Source organism: Tyto alba, unplaced genomic scaffold (assembly GCF_018691265.1).
Source record: "Tyto alba isolate M040663 unplaced genomic scaffold, T.alba_DEE_v4.0 Super-Scaffold_42, whole genome shotgun sequence".
NCBI lineage: Eukaryota > Metazoa > Chordata > Aves > Strigiformes > Tytonidae > Tyto > Tyto alba.
Window position 1 is genome coordinate 35052445 of NW_024881318.1, and position 18596 is coordinate 35071040.

Below are 18596 nucleotides of genomic sequence, written 5' to 3' on the forward strand. Positions count from 1 at the left end.
AATATGCAGTAGTAAAGTAAACTGTGATGCCAAGCAGCAGTCACATTCAGCCAATTACTCCAACACAAAATATATCTTCTGATATGTAAAGGACAATTATGGTACAGACTGTTATTGTCACTGGGGAATTATTCAGTTCTCTTTGTTTGAGATGTCTGTGCAACTTGCAGAAGTTAGTAGGTATAATATCATAAGTATTATAATAAGTACAATTTGTTAGAATAGTAGCTGTGTTGCATTTGCTGGGAATTAAGACAATGGTTCTTAGGAATTGCATGCCTTTTGTCTAAAAAAAACCCAAGTGTCCTTAATGATGCAAGTCAATACTGGATACAGCTGGAATTCTCACAAATGCAAACCTGACAGTCCCTCGCAGCCAACCAGGGAGTAGAATGTGATATGTGGTATAGCTGTCTTGGCTTTACTAGAATTGTTGCAGAATGATACTAGAACACTTCTTTATTTTTTGATCAAGTGCATCATAACACTAAAATGTTTGATATTCTTACCACATTTGTGCTTCTTCCTTCCGTTATGTGAAATCCTGAATTTGAGCATCCCTCAACTTTCTTGGGTTTGCCATGGAATTGAATATACAGTCTGCAGAGATAATGCAGAAGAATTGTTCAGCTTCAACAATCTGTGCAACCTATCTTACTTAATTATGAGGGCAAAGTATTATCACTGTAGATAATTTTTGTACTTTAGAGTTCATAATTCCCCAAGAGAATTATCATGCCATGCAGCTTTAATTAGCAGATGTGGACAGAAGGCTTAATTGACTCTGTACAGCTGCTAGCTGTAGACTTCTGACTTTCTTGAAACTCAGATGATAGGTTTGCAAACTGTGCTTTCTTCCATTTTTTAAAATATATTTTTGACTTATTAAGAAAAATAACATCTGCTGATTGTTCTTTTGTTTCAAATAAAACATTCAGTTTCATGTGGATCATTTTACCTTCAGTGGACCAACTTTTAAATAATGGTCATAGAACTGTGTTTCACATTTCAGTATTACAGTGCCATCCATGGAATTTCATTATTTGTACAGTGTTATTATTTTTACATAATTGTTAATTTTTTATATTTGTAAAGTAAACCAGCAGAATAGGAGGAAAACAAGTAGGAAAAGAATAGTGTCAAATAAGAAAGAACACACCATAGGCAAAATACAGAACAGATATCAATGTTCATATTATTGAAAATACTGACACTACTCACAAGATCATTCACCTTCAAAATGCTACACAAAATATACCTTGTAACACTCTGCCCTGTGAGCGATACCAACATTATTTTTTTATTAACAATTTAGTCTTGCTTCATTTAGGAATAACTTTTTTAAATTTTAACCTCAAGAGAAGTCAGATTCTTAGCGTGCAGGCCTCTTCATGATGAGCATACCAGACATGCACACTCTGGAAGGTAAAAATAACAAAAACTTAGGTGGATGTGAGGTAAGCATGTTGCTAAAAGACCTTTGTCAGAATCATATTTCCTCTATAGAGTTTAAAAGCCTGGATGAACACTTACATTAGCCCATCATTTGAAATTCCAGATACTGAAGAGTAGAGTCTAGATATTCTCTATGAAAGACTTAGCTGCCATGTCCTCAGGGGGAAGGCATAAAGGACAATTATTTACTTAACCTTATATGAATTTCTTATACTTTTGGTATTACAGCACAAACAAGGACACCAGACAAAATGACATGAGGGCAGCAGGAAACTTCGTGCCATAGGGCCAAAAAAGTCTTGCAGAGCCAAGTTACAATGACCTGCATCCCACAATGGAGACACTCACAGCTGAATCATGGAGTGTACAAGTTGCTAGTCAATTTCTGAATATATAGCATAATCATCACTGCTGAGTGTTGCATGTCCATGTTTTTATAGCATTTTAAAGATGAATGCTTTCAATATTGAATTCCAGTTACTCAATTTCAATATTTCTTTTTCATCATTTTCACTAGCATCAGTACTGATATGTTCTGTTTTATCATTGGCACCTTGGTTTTTTGCCTTTTTTTTTTCCTTTTGTTGTGTTTGTTTGTTGATGTCTTACATTCACATTATATTGCATTTATTCTGCTTGCACAGTCCCATATCTTCTTGTCTCTTCTCTTTCAGAGTTGCTCAGTCCCTATTTATTTATGCAGATAGTAGAAGTGTACTATCTAAAATTTGTTGGAGCCCTGTTTTTTTATGCAATAGTACTTAGCACTTCTGATATCATGAACCCCTTTATATAAGGTTTATATTCCATTCACACACTTACTGAAATTTTATTGTGCTGTTCCTAACAGTTGCCATTGAGCTGTTTTTGCTTGCTTTATTTTAAGAAGGTTTTGAATTTCATACTTGTGGATAGAAAATAAAAAGGTAGATTGGTTTTTCAAGCCATCAAATACAGCCATCCTTTAAAAATAGATTATAAATTTTGATAGATAAATTTGCTTTTGTTCATTATCACAATGTTATGGAAAATACAGCTTTCTTTAAGCTTTGTTACACTGTGTTAATTAGGGACTTGGGCATGAAGTCAAGATCACTAGTAATAAAAACTACCTCCTTTAATAAATCTGAGATCTCTTAAGCCACATGGATTTCATGTCCTGTGAGGTGCTACATTAGCATGATTTTAGAATGGAATTAAGATACTGTTTTTAAAGGTAGGACTGTGAGAAAATACCATGGGATTTTTCTAAGAATGGTATGTCTGTGTAAGTTAAATATATTTCATACATTTTATAATAATGATGATAAAGCAGAAGAATCCTCTGTTTTGCCTATTGCACAAATTCCTAGGAACAGCTTTGCTAGTATCTGGCCATCCAAACATGAAAAATAGAGTTAAGTTATGGGGGACATAATGGCACAAGTCTGCTTTCCTCAAATCCACATTGCAAGTCAATAGCATAGACTTCAAATCAGTGAAGAGCCAATTTTAAATAAAACTGCTTGTCAAACTGGAGCACAATCAAATAGGGGAGTAATTTTCATTATATCAGAGATCTGTTATATCAATATCACCTTATGTTGTGTCTAATACTTAATGTCTCTTGCAAATTATAACTTACAGTAGGTACATACTATCTTTCATCTTTTGGAGGAAAGAAAAAGAGAAGGGGAGGAATCAGTGTGGAAGCAGGAAGGGATCTGTGTGAAATAAGACCTCTTGTGTCCCAGGGATGACTAGAATAAGAGTATCCTAGCTCTAATCCTGAAATTGAAGCTGAAATATCTGCCTCTAAAATAGAAGAATGCATATTAAATTTGTTTGAGTTCAAGCCAATAACCCAGCCAAAGCTGCCTATAAATTAGGACTTGGGTTTTGGCCATCTATTTAGGATTATAAGTAGGGTCCAGTTGCCTCATTCTCAGACCTATCTGCCCCAAATTCTTTGTGGATTTTTCAGTAACAGTATGTAGCTACATCCTTGAAAGCAGGTCTCCCTTACCTGAGCTGGATGTTATACTGATATTATCTAATAACAGTAGAAGTAGAGGACTGAGCCCCACCTTCATAAGAAAGCTAGGAAAGTAAGATTTGGCAGGTGTTACTGCGGGGACACATCCAGAATTCACAGGCCTAATCTGTAGGAAACATTGTAAAACTGAGAACTAGCCTCCCTGTAACATAAGTTCTTGAAACTCCCTTCATTGTAGGAGCTAGTGTTCTCACCCCAGTGCCGCCTCTTCGGTGGCATGCTGGCCGTAGCGCAGTTGGTACTCCAAGGAGCCCATCCTGTCCTTCAGTGTCCTGTACCAAATTCTGCTGTCTCATCTCAGTTCTTTCAGTGAGATGCAGTTTCTTGGCCCTTTCCTTTTCCTCCTCAGGTAGTGAACCTGAGGTAACTGTTAACTTACCTTGTTCTGCTGTGTGCCTACTTGTTGGTACGCTGGCTCTTGGGAGGAAATGCCCTAACCCTCGCAGAGTTGAAGCATATACAGACCTCAAATGCAACTTAGAAACTCACTCTCTCATGGTGGAGTGGGACAATGATTCCCTACTTAAGTCAGACCACCTTCCCTGTTTTTTCCTGGCCAAGCTAAATGCAACACCAGATCAACAGGTAGGAGTAATTTAATATTTTCCCCTTATCAATACTTTGTCTGAGCAGTCCTGAAAATAAAAAAGCCTTTTTCATTTCTAAGCATCGACCCTTGAGTTGACATATCTCATTGTTTGTACCTGTACGAATATGTAGCCGTAATGTATGTGGGTGGACTTGTTGATTGCCACTGAATAAGATACTTATCTTTGAAAAGCACAACTGACGATTTTCTATATTACTACTCAAAATTGCTTTAGGTGTGAATTGTTTTAGATGGAAATAATAGCATGTAGTGTTCTTCACAAATAAATTCAGTGTTCTACCATTGTTGTATATCCTCCTAAGGAAAATATGGAGGAATTGTCTTTATTTCTGGGCTATGGAACAGTACAAGTTTTTATTCTTTAGGTAGCAGTCTTCGTGTACTCCTAAACACACTATGGAGACAGAAATTGTAGAACAAAAGTAGAAATATGTGTTCCTCCAAGTTATGTTCTGGACAGCTACAGCCCAACTAACAGTAACAGCGCTTATCATGTGATTGTGTAGGTGTAGTAAAAGCCAACAAAAGCTTCATTTCTTTATAATGAATGGAAAGATTTCACAGAGTACTAAACATCTTTAAGGACAATGACATTCACTGACTTGAGTGTTGTGAATTTTTTCCCTGGTTTTGGATATGCAAAAAAGAGCATGGCTGAAACTGAAGCAGACATTTTTTTTTTTCTAAAGCATTATACCACATACTACAGAAAAACTTATCAAAAAGTAGGTTGTCCAAAGGTAAAACACTGCAGCCTTACCTATTTACTCAGCTGTTAATGAACCTTAAAAGTTTCTTACATGGATATCTGTACACCTGCCTTTTTTTTTTTTTTTTTTTTTTTTTTTTTTGTAGCAAGATCAAAAACTAATTTTTAGGTTTCTTTTGGTATTATAAAAACAATTCTTATTATTGGGAAAATTTGTATTTAAGTTTCAGTAAATGAAATGTGCATTGAATTGCCACAGATTGTGTCTAAACCTGAGAATAAGTGCATCCTTCCAAACTCAGTGTCCAAGTGTGCTCTTCAGCTGCCTATCAACTGGAACAAAACTGAATGTGCAATGCCTCCCTTCCTTTGTTTTGGAAGGACCTGCATGAACATGGACTAGAAGAGGACTTGTGACATCCTCTGTCCAGGCCCATGTACTAAATAATTGGGAAAACAGGGTCTGGGGTGGGTTTTCATGTGCTTTTTCCTCCCCAAAATAGCTACACCATCATTGAAAAATATGGTTATATTAATTAATTTCGATGATACTGCATTCTGTTTGAGTAAGCTATGTCTATCAACCAGTGGAATCTAGAAAAACTGTAGGAACTTTTTTATTATATTTTTTTATTTTCAGTGGAGATTAACAGGGACAATTTATTAATTAAGACAACAAATTCAGAGAGACATATGAAAACACATGGTAGTTACTTATAATATTCTGTCTTGCTAAAGCAAAAGCAGCATGTTTGTTTTATTCCAATATTCTATTCAAAGCATTCTGTTTTCACAAAAAGCTGTTTTGCTAGAAACTCAGTGTGGCAGAAAACAGCATTATGCATTTGAGCAGATGCACTGGCTCACTGCATTAAAGATGGACACCTGGGGTCCTGCATTAGACTTGCAGAGAATATAGAAATATTGCAGATGAAAATAGATAGGTAAAAAGTAGGTGAGCGTGCATTTTCAGATTCTCTAATTAACAAACTTTTGGTGATATGAGTATATGGCTCTTTACATTCTCTTGAGTTACTGATTAAAATGTAGAAATTCTTTCTGTTTCAATTCACAGCTCTGTAGGGACCTCAAAACCGAAATTTTACCTTAGAGGTCTTTCCGAAGACCTCCAGGGTCTGTACTGCTGATAACAAGCATCTGTAAGGAATGTGACGTAGTAATCCATTTTTATCTGAAAATTTTGATCTTATCTTTCAATATCTTCCACTTTGTCCTATCTTAAAGCACAGGTAAGATTATTCTTTATTATACTGATTGTCATACTAATCATGAGTTATCATATTGTTGTTTCTGCATATTGACAATCACTTGAAGGTAACAATTATGGTTGCTCTTGTTTGAAACTCCATACTTCAAACAAGCTTGTGGTGGTTTTCTTTGTGGATTTTTTTTTTTTTTAATCTTTTATCCTGCTATATGATTTAAAGCAAACACTGGCAAAATCAAGTGTTTCAGGTTGTACATGCTGGTTGGTTACATGATGGTTGGAATAATTTGCCTTACAAACTAATAGTAAGTTAGTAGTCCTAAGGCACTGTCAGTATGGGCAAAACAAACCTCGTGAGATCTTGGCAGTGAAATAATATATATTGTGGTTGACACTCCGTCCTGATAAAGATATTTGCATTGTGACAAACTCAAGTGTCCTGTGTCAGCTTTCAGATATGTTGGCTTAATTCCTTGAAAAACTCATAGCGGAAAAGTCAGGAAGCAATGCAGATGCACGAAGGCATGTTTCAAGACATAGTTCACATGCCTGCTCGAACACTTGGCAGACTGCTGAAAGGCAGCTGCTTCTTTGTTGCTTGTTGTAACATCCAGGCAGGGTACCAGTTCTGTGTACTTTGTCTGAGCTGGAGCCAGTAAGCAACTAAGAACTCTCCAAGTTGCATTTAGGGACCTCTCTTCTGCCTCCTGTATCTTCCAAAAGTATTTGGTATAACGTATGTCTTTTTCTTGAGCAAATCCTATTCTATCAAGTGACCACTCTGGTTCCATTGAAGTAAATGTGCATGAGTGTTAAACTAAGTATGAAGAGTTTCTTCACAGTGAGTGAAAACTTAGTGGTATGTGATTCAGTGCATTTCCTTTCTCCTGCAGCTGGGAAAAATAAGAGGATAAGTACCTCAAAATGTATTTAAAATCAATAGTGTTGATTATTCCTGTTTTGTTTGTTTTTTTTTTTTTTTTTTTTTTTTCAGTGTGAAATCCTTCTGTCTTAATTTCTGCTATAAATATTATATAGAGTGGTACTGAATGCATTTGCTACAATGTTAGTTTTTCCTCATGTTTCTTGAATTGAAAAATCAGCAAAAATTAATGTGGAAAAATTATACCAAATAATGGAAAAGCAGTATATTTTGTCTCCAGCATGCAGCACAGAATAGAAATAATGCCCAGCCAATGCATGATGAACCATATTTATTCTAAATTTAACGTTTCTACAGATTTAAATATAAATGGCTTTAGTTAGAGCACTGAAACACAGTCTGTCTTCTTTTTGCTAGTGGGAACCACAGTAATCTCTTTATTACACCTTTTGAGTCCCTGTCCTTGATCTGCTGGTAGTTAATACTGCAAAATCCACAAAGCATGGAAGACTATTAGACTTATGAGCTAACTTGACCATGTATAGAAATTGCCTAATGACTGAGAACAAACTTTATTAAATTATACTGAACTTTGCATAAACAAACACAGAGCATACATGTATTATCTATAGGTAGAAATACATATAGAATATTTTCTAACTCCCTGCCAGTATTTTCTAACTACCGGCTGTTTCTTGTACAAAACAGGCTTTCATTGCTTGCTTTTGGCTATCATATGACATACCAGTTTAATTGAGAATACTTGATTGGATATTTACAACTTCATCAGTCTTTATGGTAGTCATTGAGTACACATCTTCCATATATTACACTTTTATGCATTCTATTATGAATCCTACCATTTTTTGGTGGGTTTTAGGGAAATGATAGAAAGTCAGTTATGAAAAATGCAGCTATGGACAAAGAAGTTGCTCAAACTGTTAACTTTTACATAAAGGATGGATAAAAGATCACTGCATGTATGCAGTCATGATATTTGTATTGACAAATGAGAGCATCATGTTGCTTATTTAAAATATGATCATGTAGCATTGAAAAATACCACATATTTTGAATTAAAAAGTTCTTAGATATGCTTTACTTATGTCTTCACTTCTTCAACCCATACTTGTGAGGTTTTTGTGTCTCTGAGAAATCACAGAGATAATTAAGTGAAAAGATGGTTAATAATTTTCCTTATGTTTATAGCTGATGGAAAATTAATAGTCAAGAGAGGAATCTTCAATTAAAGCAAAGATCCTCTCAAGGTTAAAAGATGTTAGGACTGTGCTCACAGATAAAGTCAAACGGATTCAGGTTAAGATGATCTCAGTTTATGAAAACAGTAGATTACAGATAAAAAATAGTCAAGGAACATCTGTGGAAATGATCACAGCAAGCATCATGACCTTAAATGTATTATTTCAGAAGTATGTTAAACAAAATGAAAGAATCTAACAAGTCTCTGAAACTCATTTACAAACTACTTTGTAAACGCCATCAGTTCAGTATGCAAAATGTACTGTAGTAAATATATATAAGTAGCTTGTGAGAAAGCACCCATTTCTTTTGTCCAGTTTCAGTGCAATAAAACAAAGCTAATCAGACTGTAGTGGTTTGAGCCGGGTTAACAGCCAACCACCACAGATGGTCATGAGCAAAAGGCAGACTCGTTAGGGGAAGAACAAAACCCCATACATTTATTACAGATACTAACAACACGTAACGAAGTAAGACAGTGAGAAGCATTGCCACATCTTGAGAACACCTTCCCCCCACCCCTCCCTTCTTCCCGGGCTCAGCTCTGCTCCCGATATCTCTACCTCCTCCCCCATAGGTACAGGGGCAGGGAATGGGGGGTGCAGTCAGTGCTGCTGCTTTTTCCATCTTCGGTGGGGTGAGCTTCTGGAACTTGTTCTCCATTGCTCCATCGTGGTCCCCCTCTCCCAGAAGACAGTCCTCCACAGGAGTCTCTCTTCCACGGCTGCAGCCCTTCCTGAGCTGCTCTGGCGTGGGACAACCCTGCATGCTGCAATCCTCCCAGCGCTGAATTACAGCAGCAGGGCCTACTTTTTCCCACACAACCCCAAACTTTTTCGGGCACAGCACTTTGCTCAGCCAGGTGAAAACAAACACAGGCCACAAATCAATGTCTGCTCCACCGTCGATCTTCATGGGTGGCATGGGGGGGCCGCCCTGCCGTCTCACCACAGGATACAGAGGGGTCTCTGCTCCGGCACACCTCCCCCCTCCTTTCTTCCCCCATTCCTCCACTGACCTTGGTGTTCATGCAGCTGCAGCAACTCCTCCTCACCAGTCCCACTGCACGTCACCACGTCCCTTCATAAATACGTTATCGCAGAGGCGCAGCCGGTTGGCTCAGTTTCCAAACAGAAGTGGAGCTGACTTGGAGGTGGGGGAGCTTCGAGAAGCTTCTCACAGGCGGCCGCCCCGATAGCCTCCTCCCCTGCCACCAGACAAAAAAACCCCCACCACTCACTCAACCCAGGACACAGACTGATACAGACTAGTCTCACAAAGTCTCATAGAGTAGTTCATGATAGTTCATACAGAGTCATGATTTTTGGCAGTGGAAATGTGGCGACAGCCATGGTAGTAGAGGCTTCCAAGTAGTCTCAACTGATTTTGTGCAGTGCATCACCATGATCCTGGAATACACATTCTAGGACTTCACAAAAAGTTTCAATGATTTTGTTGAAACCAGATGTTTGCGTGATTGCTGGTAGCTAAATGCATCACCACTTAATTGTCATTCATTTTCATCTCTCAATCACACAGTGCTTTATATATAATATCTCCAGGGCAAAAGGATATAGTTGACAGCAGTTTCCACTTTTAATGAACATTTGCATCAAGGAACATAGGATTACTATTTTAAAGAATGAATTAAGTTGAATAAAATAAAATAAAATTTGTAAAAATTTCACTTTAGGAGAAAATAGATTTCCTTTTCTGTTTGAATGTTCTTAGCCTTTTTCTGACTTACTGATAAGTATCTCTGAGAACTTAATCTGATCTTCCACTCTCTGTTTCTCTGGGCAAACCTCAAAGCTTAAAAACTGCTTGTTGAACATAAATAAAAAAAAAAAAACATGAGTAATGAAGTAAAACAAGTTAAGTAAAAAAAGAATTTCCAAGTGAAGCAGTGAAAACAATAAAACATATACTTTGAATCCAAATTATAACAAAGATTCTGTGCCCTTTCCCTTTTTCAGCTTCTTTCCTTTGTTCTGCTAGGAATAGTTTTGTAGAAAGTTAAAACCCAACTGTTTTAAAGTGTGATTTACTAATGAGGCCTCTTCACCATTGAAGCTGCTATTTGTTGTGAAGTTATAAATGAAAGGTGAACCATCCTTACGGAGATTTATGTCTTTACTTTTGCTTCCAGTGATTTTTTTGTCTATTCTGTGGGACATAGATGCTCAGTGTTGCCTCCTGTGTGATCTCAGATGATGGTGATCTCTCTCAGAAAAAGAAGGGATTCTGAGCCAAGTGCACCGTATAGGAAGATTTGCACCATGTTTGTCCCCACCACACAGAAATCACAGGGGTTTATTAGTCTTCATATAGCAAAGAACTGTGCAAATAATTATATTGCACAGTATACATGTGCAAAGCTTTTGACGCTGTCCCACACAACATCATTGCCTCTAAATTGGAGAGACATAGATTTGACAGATGGATCACTCGGTGGATAATGAATTGGCTGGGTGGTCACGGTCAGAGTGGTGGCCAACGGCTCAATGTCCAAGTGGAGAGCAGTGACAGGTGGCATTCCTCAGGGATCAGTGTTGGGACCGGCACTGTTTAACACCTTTGTTGGAGACATGGGCAGTGGGATTGAATGCACCCTCAGCAAGTTTGCCAGTGACACCAAGTTGTGTGGTGCGGTTGACACGCTGGAGGGAAGGGATGCCATCCAGAGGGACCTGGACAGGCTGGAGAGGTGGGCCTGTGCAAACCTTATGAAGTTCAGCAAGGCCAAGGGCAAGATCCTGCACATGGGTCAATGCAATCCCATGCACCAATACAGGCTGGGCAATGAGTGGATTGGGACCAGCCCTGTGTATCTGACTATAAGGCACCAATGTGTGCTCTCAGCCCAGAAAGCCAACCATATCCAGGGCTGCATCAAGGGAAGTGTGGTCAGCAGGTTGAGGGAGGTGATTCTCTCCCCCTACTCCACTTTCATGAGACCTCACCTCCAGTGCTGTGTCCAGCTCTGGGACCCCAAACATAAGAAGGACATGGACCTGTTGGAGCGTGTCCAGAGGAGGGCCATGAAGAAGATGATCAGGGGGCTGGAGCACCTCCCATATGAGGACAGGCTCAGGGAATTGGGGTTGTTCAGCCTGGAGAAGAGAAGGCTCTGGGGAGACCTTATAGTGGCCTTCTGGTATTTAAAGGGGGCCTAGAGGAAAGGTGGGGAGGGACTCTTTATCAGGGAGTATAGTGATAGGATAAGTAGTAATGGTTTTAAACTGAGAGTGTAGATTCAGATTAGATATTAGGAAGAAATTATTTCCTGTGAGGGTGGTGAGGCACTGGCACAGGGTGCCCAGAGAAGCTGTGGCTGCCCCCTCCCTGGGAGTGTTCAAGGCCAGGTTGGACAGGGCTTTGAGCATCCTGGTCTAGTGGAAAGTGTTCCTGCCCATGGCAAAGGGTTTGAAACTAGATGATATTTAAGGTCCCCTCCAACTCAAACCATTCTATGATTAATGATTCACAGTTACCCAGAAAGCATGGCTATCGTGAGTGTCTCCATATCACTGTATTAGCTGTACTGTACTGTGAGACTTCAGAGATACAAATACCCATGTCATTCTTTCTCTGGTGCTGAGACACCATGTTGTGTATAGCAAATGGACAATGTATGGGACAGGGGAATATTTTCTGGCCTATCTCAGTCCCTGCATAAACATGTAGATGTTTTTAGACATCTTGCATAGATCTACTGGGTCATTAAAGGGATATTTAGAAGCTAAAGCAACTAAATTATGCCTTGAAATATTATACTAGTCTACTCCAATAATTTATCAAGATGGCTGGGTGTATGAATGGTATGTTCATATCAGTGTCAGAAGTTCAAGTCAGATTATAGTTAAATAAATGGTTTAATTGAATTCTGGACAAGTTTAGAGTAATCTTTTCTATGATAGACAAGTTTTCAAAAATTCACTGATTACTTGGCAGTGCTATATTAACAAATTGTTGTTATATTTCTTTCTGGAAATATCAGCTATGGCCTTTTATATGACATGTCTTTAGATTGAGAGGTGTAATTCCTTCCTTCACCTGATTTTTATAATGTATTATGCCATTAAGACACAATGAAGCATCTTTTAATGGTCCATTAACACAAGAGTTGGATGCACTGCGTGGAGAGAAAGAATATCTTCCAGAAGTCTAACTAGTCAAAAAGAAGTTTTGAAAATTGCTATCAAAAGTCAAACTATATCCTAGATGTTCTTTCTCTGCTTTTATTTTTTAAATATTAGGTGTTTGCACTTTTCTATGTATTGTTACTGATACAACATTTGGTAGGGAACTTTTAAAAATTGCCTTTAAAATTAAATCTGTAGTTAGCAGTGTATTTCCTTGTGAACAAGTAAGTCCCACATTAAAGAAAAGGTTTGTGTTACAAAAAGGGAAAAAAGGCAGCAGTCAGAATTGCACCATGGACAACTGGGCCTTTGGGCCCATAGGCCAAGGCTTCATAATTTAATGAAGTTCTGTTTACAGTGAAAGATGATGCTCTTCAGGGAATAAAAATATTCAGCCAGATGGCAGAGATGCTGATAATGATATTTTTAGATTGAACAAAATAGTTTACATGCTAAATGGGTCCACTTAGACCAAAGAGATGGGTCAATCCATAGCCCGAACAGGTAAACTAGACTTAAAAATTTTCTTTTTGTAATATGTTTTTATTGGACTGGACATCACAATGGAAGAGAGTGCAGCTTGCCCTTCAATAGCAGTCCTTGCTGAACACTAACACTAAACAAATCAATTACATGTCCATCAAGGATGTGAAGCATTTCCCAGAGTGAGGAATTAGAAAATGAAAAATGTCAAAGAAAAGGATGTGAGGAAAAATCTAACCTCCTTCAAGCCTAATCACTGTGCCTGAAAAGCTGGGTAAAGAGGAGGACATACTGAATAAATTAAAAATATGAAAAATAAACATGCATATTTCCAATTGAAACAAAATTTTAGTTGCATACAGGAAAAAGCTGTTCATAACATAATCAAATGTTATCCATAGGTGGTAGTTTTGTTGAAAATAACAAAGACACACAGTTATTTTTATTCAGATTCTCTTCGAACTGCACTGTTTCACTTTTCCATTTGCTTTTAGAATAATACATTTCAATGAGTAAATAGGATCCAAAGTCTCTCTATATATGGAATTAGAACAGATAGTGCAGTAACAATCAGTAATTACAAATCTTAGTAACGTTTGCTCATTATTCTGATGTAAAAGAATTCATTGTTCTTGTGTAAATTTCCATACACTCCATGATTTGTTGTAAGATTCCAGTATGAGCTTCTCACAGAAGTTTGACGTGTACATGTCAGGTATATTTGGTTCTCATAGGAGTTTCATGTAGTACTAAGCTGCCTTTCTAGGAATAGCCATAGAGTGACCTAAGTTCAAAGGAGGAGGAGGAAACCTATCTCTGTTTAAGTCTGTCAGAATCATATTCTTAGGAGCCATTGGAATCTCAGGAAAAAAATTAGTCATCTGTCTTGCAATATATTATTCTGTCCTTTGAGCCATCTCCCTTGCTATGTCTTGGGCTCCAGTAACCTCCCTGGCAATAAGACACTGAATTAACTAAATACTTAATCTATTGTATTCATCATCTTGGATGTGTATGGCATCATTTCTGAAGCATGTGAGGGGAATTATGCCTCATGTTTGAAAAATATCTATAATCTGAGTCCTTAGGACAAAACAATTTAAGTCTGCATGTGTTTAATGCAGTAATAAAAAACTGTTTATTTTCTGAAAGCTATGAAGATCAAATCGAAACAAGTTAAAAACATCTGCTAGTTTAGCTAATGTTGGAGTGTATTTTTTCTAATGGACAAAAAATGCATTGTGTATGAAATTTAGCTTAACTGGTAATAATTTATATGAAAAGGTGCTGTCTTTTCCCTTTCCCAAACTTTGCTCCCTTTTCCTCCTTTTCCCTCTTTCCCCTTTCCCCATTTTTCTACTTTTACTCCCATTTTCTCTTTTTTCTTAATTTCTTCCCCTTTTTTGTCTTTACCTTTACTTTTCCCCCTTCTCCCCTCCTCCCCCTTTCTTTCTCTCCCTCTGCTTTCTTTTATAAACATGAAAAATTCTCAATCTCTTCCCATGTCTGAGCAAGATAAATGAACTAATTTAAAATATTTTCCATGCCTCATCTGTCCACTCCACAAGCTGTCGATGAGCTTGGATTGGGAGCTTTCATGCCAATAGTCCACAGTGAGCAGTTGTATTATTTTGAAATAAGAATGTTGTTTCCATGGCAAACTTGGAGTGCTTTGCAACTGTGCTAATATCCACATACTTTTGGATTTATTCAAGAAAGATGATAGTTTATGAGATTCTTTTAAGCAAAAGGTTATTTGCCTACCTGCCCAAGATAAAGCCATCATGTTGTTCTTTTATTTATTTATTTTTTTTATATTTTGAGGGAAAGAAAAAGGAAAACAATAAAAGATGGAGAAAAAAACAACTGATTTTAAACTTGTTATAATTTCAATTTTTGCTTCTTCATTTTTGCCCACAAAGATTTTAACTACTAAGTATATTAATAGCTAATGTGTTTAAATTTAGAGGGACAAATGGTTTGGCAAATTTTTATAATGTCTGACTCCTACAAGATACTGCTCACCTTCTTCTGCATCAGGGTCAGATTATTCTAAATATTTACTTAGTAAAGTTAGTACAGGACTTAGAAATGAGGGAGACATTTAGAAATAACTTACTTTCTCTGAGATACTACAAACTGATTAATTTTAGATTGTGGAAGTTTTAAAACTTCTTATACTTAAATACATTTCAATCTGTCTTAAAGAATTTCATAACTTTTCTGTACTGCCTTATCACTTTTGCCTGTTCAAATGACACTATTTTCTGGTTAGGTATAATGTCAACATCAACTCTGCTGAAAAATGGATTTTGGCTTTTGACTGAAAGCTTCAGAAATAATCTTTTCTTTGTAAGATATGAAGTCCTACCAAGCTTTTCAGAATTTTAAAAAAACTTTCTGTGGTGCAGAGCATGTTCAATTTCTGCATGCCTTGACCCCTTCCTAAAATGAAAAACCCCAAACAACAAACAACCAAAAAATCAACCCCCAAACAAAAAATACCCCCATACCCCTCCACCATTGAATAACCCCTTACTTCTAGTTTTGACATATTCAGTTGTAAATATGCTATTGTTAGCACCTGTAAATAGCATGACTCACATATTATCGCTTTAAGGTAGGGGTGCCAGTTAGTTCTTGTCCAATGGTATAACCACAGTAAATGGTTTTACTTATCCTTCTTTTCTAATAGTGTGTTATGTCCACAATTGCTTCCCTTCAACACAGAACAACTTGACAAGCAGCTGCGTCCTCATTCATTGTACTTCACAAGTATATTTTCCTTCCCAGAGGCAAAGTGCATTCACCTACATAATTGACCAGGACCCCTTCTTGCCCAAAGGACATATACTGAAGTCCATTCCAATTTCCTAATCTTTTAACACACAAAGCAGGACATTACTGTCATGCTAGTAGGTAGATGAAATTTTGATATGTGTGCTTGTATTGTCATGAGAGGTTTCTGTTTGAGCTTGACAAGATTCTTATTTCTAAATATTTGAACATGCATGTCTTAAATGCTATATGATTGACTCTCGTAATTTTGTCTTATTTGGGTGTTTTGGAATTACCTTTTTAGTTTATTGGTTTATTGGTGGTACCTTTATTTTGATAAAGACTGTCTTTGCACTTTTTCATTTCAGTAAATTGCTTGCAGGATATTGCTAAGACTATAATCCCTTCAGTGCTGCATCTCGATGTTCTAATTTAACTGATATCTTATTAAAATGTTAAATTATCTCTCTGTGTTTGTATGTACTCATATGAAGTATTATAAAGCAATTATAAAATAAACTATATGAAAACAGAGATCTCTGTACTATGTATAAATAATGATATTACTTTTCAAAGCAGTGCTTTGCATTAAATGCCAGCTCATGAAGGAATGGAAACTGAAAAGGCGATGCAGTCCCAAAGTTCTCTATTCATTGTCTGTTAAAGATGTTTCTGAGTTAGCAATTTTAGATGTCTCTTCTAACTACTTCATGTAGTCATGCTCTATTTTAGTTGGGAATCTGTCTCTTGAAGTCTGGATAAAGTCTGACACTACAATTTGTCTTGATTGGCTTTGCAGAGAAGGACCTGGGGATTATGATGGAGAAGTTAGACATGAATCAGCAGTGTGCCCTTGCAGCAAAGAGGGCCAACTGCATCCTGGGTTTGATTTGTAAGACTGTAGCCAGCAGGCCCAGGGAATTGATCCATCCTTCCCTTTTATTTGGCATTTTTAAGACTGCACCTGGTCTCCCCATTATTGACATATGGGAGCAAGTTCATTGAGATGTCACTGAGATGATCAGGGCTAGAGCACACGATGTATGCAGAGAGACTGAAGAAACTGGGTCTGTTCAGCGTGGGAAAGAGACACCTTTTTGTAGAGATCTTACTGATACTTTTAGCTAGGTAATCAGAGGATAAAGGGAAGATGGAGATGGATGCTTTCTGGAAATGCATGGTGATAGCTTGAGAGGCAAAGAACACAAATTGGAACACAGTAAATTCTAGTGTTGTGTAAAGAAAGGGTTTTCTTATGAAAGCTGGTGGTCAAACACTTGAATAGATGCCCAGCAAGGTTGAGGGATCTTTGTCCTTGGAGGTGTTCAAAACTCAGCTGGACAGGCCTTGTGCAACCTGATTTAGGTCTAGCTTTGGCAAGGTGTTGCATTACATGACCTCTGGAGGTCCCCTCCAACTTCCGTTATTCTTTGACTCTACGGAAATAGTTTAGCTCTCATTTCGCACAGTGGTTTTGTCTCTAAACATGGGTTAAGAAACGTGCAGTTGTGACTGGATGGCTGGAGTGCAGAAACGAATCTGAAGATGACTGTTGCCTTTAATCTCCAGTAATGCTTATAAGAAACAGCTGACAAGAGTGCCGTTACAACATAATACTGGGACCCCTAACCACCATATCTAGCGGAGGCTGCAGCAGAGACGCAGTGAATTGGTGCCTCATCACCTTTTCAGCCTAAATGGCCTTTCACAGCTTGTCAGGTATTTTAGCTTTTGTGTAAATGGCAAATCTATTCAAACTGGTCTATGCGAATCCAAAGCAAAGTTTTAATAAAAATGCTTTCTTTCTGGAGAACAAAGAAAATGAGATTCTTTCCAACCTCCATATTTATCTTCCTGGAATTGTGCCCTTCCAATACCCGTTCTTCATCTTGTTAATTTCAGGATGCCTGAAAGATGAACAGAATACAGGCATGATGCCTCTCCAAAATTACACTTTTTAAGGCTGTGTGTTTAATGTTATATATGGCACAATGTAGAAGCTAAAAGGTGAAAATTTTGGGGAAAAAAAAAGAAACACAAAAAAAATACATGCAACATTTCAAAAGTACGGTGGAAGTAGCATTGTCTGTCAAAAACATTTGTTTTGTTCTGTAATAAAAACACATTTGAAAAAAGTATGTATGAATACATAAAAGCTAGAGTTAAGCTAAAATCATGAGAGTGTCCTTAAAAAGTGAAGGTTCACATTCACATATTACTATTTCAGAAAGGAGGTAGATACGAAGTAGACAGAAGAAGAGTTAGGGTGACTAAATTCTCAGTGTCACCTGGTGTATATGAATCTGAAAGGAAGTAGGAGTGTATTCTTTTGTTCAATGACTGTGCTAGCAGCATATTCCTTATATATGTAGTGATTTTTTTTTCTTTTTCTTTTTTTTTTTTTTTAATTTAAAGGAGGTGTTGGTGATTGATTATTTTCCTTATAGTATTTATTGCTAATAAGACTTTGAGGAGATAGTAGAGATATGTGTATATGGTATTTTTATCAGTAGATCTCGAGTAGGATTACAGACCTCTCAAGTACTTTCTGGGTATCTCCAACAGCATAGAACATTAATGATACTGCTGTAGTCTGAAAAAAAAAAAAAAGAGTAGGGACTTAACTGCAGTGCTTGTTGTTGAAGTCTAATTACAAATATTGAGGACTTCAAGAATACTGAAAATAAATACACAGCAGTTTACTTCTCTAGATATGACATAGTCATAGGTATTGTGGTGGTAAGTACCACTGTGCAGGCACCAGTTGGAGCTCTAACAAGGTCTTTTATTTCTTCATTTTTGCCTCACATCACTCACCTTTTACCAGTTAAGGAGATTACATAGTGTATCACAGGTATATTTCTTTTTCAGGCACCTTCTAAAATAAGAACTTCTTCAACAAGTGTTTTGTTTTCTTTGTTTTTCTCTATCCTTTAAACTACAGAGTAAGGACTCTTTCATTGCAATCACACAATATGTGCTTCAGAAGAGCTAAGGGTTTTTTTAACTC

The 18596-nt window shown here is 37.2% G+C and overlaps 1 protein-coding gene across 4 annotated transcripts in view; it reads left to right on the forward strand.

The window, feature by feature from the left end:
• Nucleotides 1-18596, forward strand: part of KDM4C (lysine demethylase 4C) — a 260274-nt gene that overhangs the window by 205766 nt on the left and 35912 nt on the right. Inside the window, exon 19 of one of the 4 annotated variants that reach the window (XR_004408717.2) lies at nt 5885-6059. The exons of the other annotated variants lie outside the window; for them this stretch is intronic. The gene's annotated coding sequence lies outside the window, so the exon portion shown is untranslated. The remainder of the gene's footprint in view (nt 1-5884; nt 6060-18596) is intronic. 4 annotated transcript variants of the gene reach the window in all.